Genomic DNA, 6,000 nt, shown 5'->3' with positions numbered 1-6,000 from the left:
CAGACACCTCATACAGGAGAGTTCCAACAGGGATCAGGTCAGTGCTCCTCTGGGAAGAAGCTTCCAGAGGAAGGAGCAGGCAGCACTCTTTGCTGTTCTGCAGCCTCCATTGATGATACCCAGGTGAACAGTGTCTGGAGTAGACCGTCAGCACACTGCAGCAGACCTGCAGAAGAAGGGCCTGAATGTTAGAAGAAAAACAAAAAACAGAAAGCAGCAATAACAGCATCAACAAAAAAGACCCCACAAAAATCCCATCCAAAGGTCAACAGCTTTAAAGATTAAAGGTAGATAAATCCACAAAGATAATGAAAAACCAAAGCAAAACTGCTGAAAATTCCAAAAGCTGGAATGCCTTTTCTCCTCAAATGATTTCAACACTTCTCCAGCAAGGGCACACAACAGGGCTGAAGCTGAGATGGATGACTGACAGAAGTAGGTATCAGAAAGTGGGTAATGACAAACTTTGCTGAGCTAAAGGATTATATTCTAACCCAAGGCAAAGAAACTAAGAACCATGATAAAAGATTACAGGAACTGTTAATTAGAATAACCAGTTTAGAGAGGAATACAAATGTCCTGATGCAGCTGAGAAACACAGCATGAGAGCTTCATGATGCAAACACAAGTATCAATAGCTGAATCAACCAGGCAAAAGAAACAATATCAGAGCTTGAAGACTGTCTTGCTAAAATAAGGTAGGTAGCAAAGATTAGAGACAAAAATAAAAAGCAATGAACAATACCTTCCAGAACTATGGGACTATGTAAAAAGACCAAACCTATGACTGATTGAAGTACCTGAAAGAGATGTGGAGAATGGTGCCAAGTCAAAAAACACACTTCAGGATATCATCCAGGAAAACATCCCCAACCTAGCAAGACAGGTCAACATTCAAATTCAGGAAATTCAGACAGCCCCAGTAAGATACTCCACAAGAAGATCAATCCCAAGACACCTAATCATCAGATTCTCCAAGGTTGAAATGAAGGGAAAAATGTTAAGGGCAGCTAGAGAGGGAGGCCAGGTCACCTACAGAGGGAAGCCCATCAGACTAGCAACAGACTTCTCAGCAGAAATCCTACAAGCCAGAAAAGACTGGGGACCAGTATTCAACATTCATAAAGAAAATAATTTCCAACCCAGAATTTAATATCTGGCCAAATTAAGCTTCATAAGTGAAGGAGAAATAAAATCCTTTTCAGACAAGCAAATGCTGAGGAATTTTGTCACCACCAGGCTTGCCTTGAAAGAGGTCCTGTAGGAAACAGTAGTCATGGAAAGGAAAATCTGTTAGCAGCCAGTATAAAAACACACTAAAATACACAAGCCAATGACACTATGAAGCAACTACATTAACAAGTCTGCAAAATGAACCAGGCAACATCATCATGACAGGATCAAATTCACACATACCAATATTAACCTTAAAATAAATGGGCTAAATGCCCCAATTAAAAGACACAGAATGGCAAGCTGGACAAAAACACAGGACTCATCAGTGTGCTCTTTAGTTTAATTAGATCCCATTTGTCAATTTTGGCTTTTGTTGCCATTGCTTTTGGTGTTTTAGACATGAAGTCCTTGCCCATGCCTATGTCCTGAATGGTATTGCCTAGGTTTTCCTCTACGGTTTTTATGGTTTTAGGTCTAACATGTAAGTCTTTAATCCATCTTGAATTAATTTTTATATAAGGTGTAAGGAAGGGATCCAGTTTCAGCTTTCTACATATGGCTAGCCAGTTTTCCCAGCACCATTTATTAAATAGGGAATCCTTTCCCCATTGCTTGTTTTTGTCAGGTTTGTCAAAGATCAGATAGTTGTAGATATGTGGCGTTATTTCTGAGGGTTCTGTTCTGTTCCATTGATCTATATCTCTGTTTTGGCACCAGTACCATGCTGTTTTGGTTACTGTAGCCTTGTAGTATAGTTTGAAGTCAGGTAGCGTGATGCCTCCAGCTTTGTTCTTTTGGCTTAGGATTGACTTGGTGATGCAGGATCTTTTTTGGTTCCATATGAACTTTAAAATAGATAAAACCACAAAGATGGGGAAAAAACAGAGCAGAAAAACTGGAAACTCTAAAAAGCAGAGCGCCTCTCCTCCTCCAAAGGAATGCAGCTCCTCACCAACAATGGAACAAAGCTGGATGGAGAATGACTTTGACAAGTTGAGAGAAGAAGGCTTCAGACGATCAAACTACTCCGAGCTACAGGAGCAAATTCAAACTAATGGCAAAGAGGTTAAAAACTTTGAAAAAAAATTAGATGAATGTATAACTAGAATAACCAATACAGAGAAGTGCTTAAAGGAGCTGATGGAGCTGAAAGCCAAGGCTCAAGAACTATGTGAAGAATGCAGAAGCCTCAGGAGCCGACGTGATCAACTGGAAGAAAGGGTATCAGTGATGGAAGATGAAATGAATGAAATGAAGTGAGAAGGGAAGTTTAGAGAAAAAAGAACAAAAAGAAATGAACAAAGCCTCCAAGAAATATGAGACTATGTGAAAAGACCAAATCTACGTCTGATTGGTGTACCTGAAAGTGACGGGGAGAATGGAACCAAGTTGGAAAACACTCTGCAGGATATTATCCAGGAGAACTTCCCCAATCTAGCAAGGCAGGCCAGCATTCAGATTCAGGAAATACAGAGAACGCCACAAAGATACACCTCGAGAAGAGCAACTCCAAGACACATAATTGTCAGATTCACCAAAGTTGAAATGAAGGAAAAAATGTTAAGAGCAGTCAGAGAGAAAGGTTGGGTTACCCACAAATGGAAGCCCATCAGACTAACAGCGGATCTCTCGGCAGAAACTCTACAAGCCAGAAGAGAGTGGAGGCCGATATTCAACATTCTTAAAGAAAAGAATTTTCAACCCAGAATTTCATATCCAGCCAAACTAAGCTTCATAAGTGAAGGAGAAATAAAATACTTTACAGACAAGCAAATGCTGAGAGATTCTGTCACCACCAGGCCTGCCCTAAAAGAGCTCCTGAAGGAAGCACTAAACATGGAAAGGAACAACCGGTATCAGCCACTGCAAAATCATGCCAAATTGTAAAGACCATCGAGGCTAGGAAGAAACTGCATCAACTAACGAGCAAAATAACCAGCTAACATCGTAATGACAGGATCAAATTCACACATAACAATATTAACTTTAAAGATAAATGGACTAAATGCTCCAATTAAAAGACACAGACTGGCAAATTGGATAAAGAGTCAAGACCCATCAGTGTGCTGTATCCAGGAAACCCATCTCGTGCAGAGACACACATAGGCTGAAAATAAAAGGATGGAGGAAGATCTACCAAGCAAATGGAAAACAAAAAAAGGCAGGGGTTGCAATCCTAATCTCTGATAAAACAGACTTTAAACCAACAAAGATCAAAAGACACAAAGAAGGCCAATTACATAATGGTAAAGGGATCAATTCAACAAGAAGAGCTAACTATCCTAAATACATACGCACCCAATACAGGAGCACCCAGATTCATAAAGCAAGTCCTGAGTGACCTACAAAGAGACTTAGACTCCCACACAATAATAATGGGAGACTTTAACACCCCACTGTCGACATTAGACAGATCAATGAGACAGAAAGTTAACAAGGATAACTTATTTCTTTAGAGCTGTTTGCAACTTTTAACAAGTGAGTAAAATATCCTCCTGTAAAAAAATTTTGAACCATGTTTGTTTCTCTCTACCTGATTTCTCCAGAATTTGGAAGCTATTTGTAAGTATTCACAATTTATGGCAGAATAGTTAATTGCATAAGTACAATAAGAATCTGTTTTCTTTTTTAACAGGACACAATTGGAGAAATTGGTTATTTTACCAAGAATTTGACTGGAATGGCATGCTTCCTTTAGAGAATCGAAGTTGACTTATAGAGCCAATAAAAGCCCCTTGGGGAATCTGGCCTCATACCTTGTCTACACACAGTCCTTGTACAAGTTTCTTGATCTCTGGTAAGTAAAGAATATCACTGTCTAACAGGTTCAAGAGCTCCAATTTATCTTGGGACCTTGAGAGGAGAGGAATTTACCCAACTCATAGGTATTTGAGTGTACGAACGCATGGCTGGGCTGGGCTCTTGAAAAGTCTTATCTGAGATTCCTCATGGAACAGAGTTCCATCAAAGCCAATTTAAACAAAAAACAGGCTAACTGAAAAATAATTATTCTTGTTGCACCTTATGCAAATAATCAGGTCAAGTACAGAAAGAGTAAAGCTTATTTTTGTAAACAAATTATTTCTGTCATAATTTGTTCTTAATAAAAATGAGTCTGGAAAGAGAAAAATTATGCTTTGAAAGAAAACATATAATATACCTGTTGTTAGCTGTCCTTGAGTTGTTTTTTTTTTTTTTTCCTGCGGTTTGGAATAAATCCTAAATTCTTTGTAGATTAGAAGTCCCCAAACTAGTGCTTTCAAATCTTTGCTTTTAAAATTGAGAATTTTACTCCTCATCGTAAGATTTGTTATTTACCTTACAGGAGGCTGTTCACATAAATACTGTAATAAAACTACAGAGAAGAGTACTAATGTTTTTGCACTGGCTTCCTAGTATCCTTGCCCTTTGCTTCAACGCTGAACTAGTCTTATGACTTGGTTTTGGCTAACATAATGCAGTAGAAGGATCCGGTGCAATTCCCAGCTCAGGCTTTACAAAGCCTGGTACTCTTCTTCCTCGTGGACACCTGAACCTAAATGAGGTTGAGCCTGAGCTACATTGCTGGCTAATAAGACACATCATGTGGAAAAGAGCCCAGTTGCCCCAGCCAAGGTCATTCTAGACCAGCCATGTGCTTTCCAAACATATGAGAGATCCCAGCCTTTCGGTAAAGATGCCTACCCCATGCACAGGTGATCTCAGACACATGGATAATCTCAGCAGAGTCAAGACCGACCTAGCTAACTGGTAACCTTGTGAACAATAGTAAATGCTTATTGTGTTAAACTACTGAGGTTTTGGGTGTTTTGATACCCAGAAATAAATAACTGGCAGACACATATTTACCTATACCTTTTTTCCTTATAGCACCAGTATCATATTATTATATTACCAACAATTTGCTCCATTTGTTTAATTTTTGCTTCACAACATAGGACAAAACCTTTAAAAATCCAACACATTAAAATTCAATACTATGTGATTTTTATAAATCTATAAATTATTAAAAGTGTCAATTCAATATAATTTTAAGTGTTTTGTCAAAGTAATACATTCATGAGACAGTCCATAATACAGAAAAGAATGCAATAAAAATCATATTTCCCAGTACAACTCTCCCCACCTTTAGTCCCACATACTGGATGTAATTTCCTTCAATTATTTTTGTTTTGTTTTGTTTGGCAGTAACATTTGGAATTCTCAATAATGACTATTACAGCTCTGTGTTTCCTGAAATATAGAACATAAACAATGCCATTGACTACCTCATATGAAAAACGAGATGCAGCTCACTTACATAGCCACATATCTAGTCTATTCTACCTAATATTTGATGATGTCATGATGTTCAAACTTTTTAATTGATTAATTGTGAAACAATAAATAATTTATTTAACCCTAATTTCTTCTTTCATCAATGTTGCTCAGTAGCTAAAATTTTCTCTATGTAAGTTGATTAATGTTGCCCTCATACCTTCTCACTTTCAATTATGTCATTATATTTTTGCAATTTTTATCGTAGCAAAATGTCATAACAAAATTACAAGCTTAACAATTTTAAGTGTACAGCCAAATAGTATTAAATACATTCATAATTTTGCACAACAATCACTCATCTACCTCCAGAATTCTTTCTATCTTGTAAATCTGAAACTTTATAACCATTTAATGACTCTTCATTTTCTCCTGCCCTAGCACCTGGCAATCACCATTCTACTTTCTGTCTCTATGAATCTGATAATCTAGGTACCTCATATAAGTGTGATCATATTGTATTTTTGTGTGTGTGAATGGCTTATTTTACCTGGCATAATGTCCTCA

This window comes from Nomascus leucogenys, chromosome 15 (assembly GCF_006542625.1).
Source record: "Nomascus leucogenys isolate Asia chromosome 15, Asia_NLE_v1, whole genome shotgun sequence".
Lineage (NCBI taxonomy): Eukaryota > Metazoa > Chordata > Mammalia > Primates > Hylobatidae > Nomascus > Nomascus leucogenys.
Note: the sequence above shows the minus strand (reverse complement) of the source record.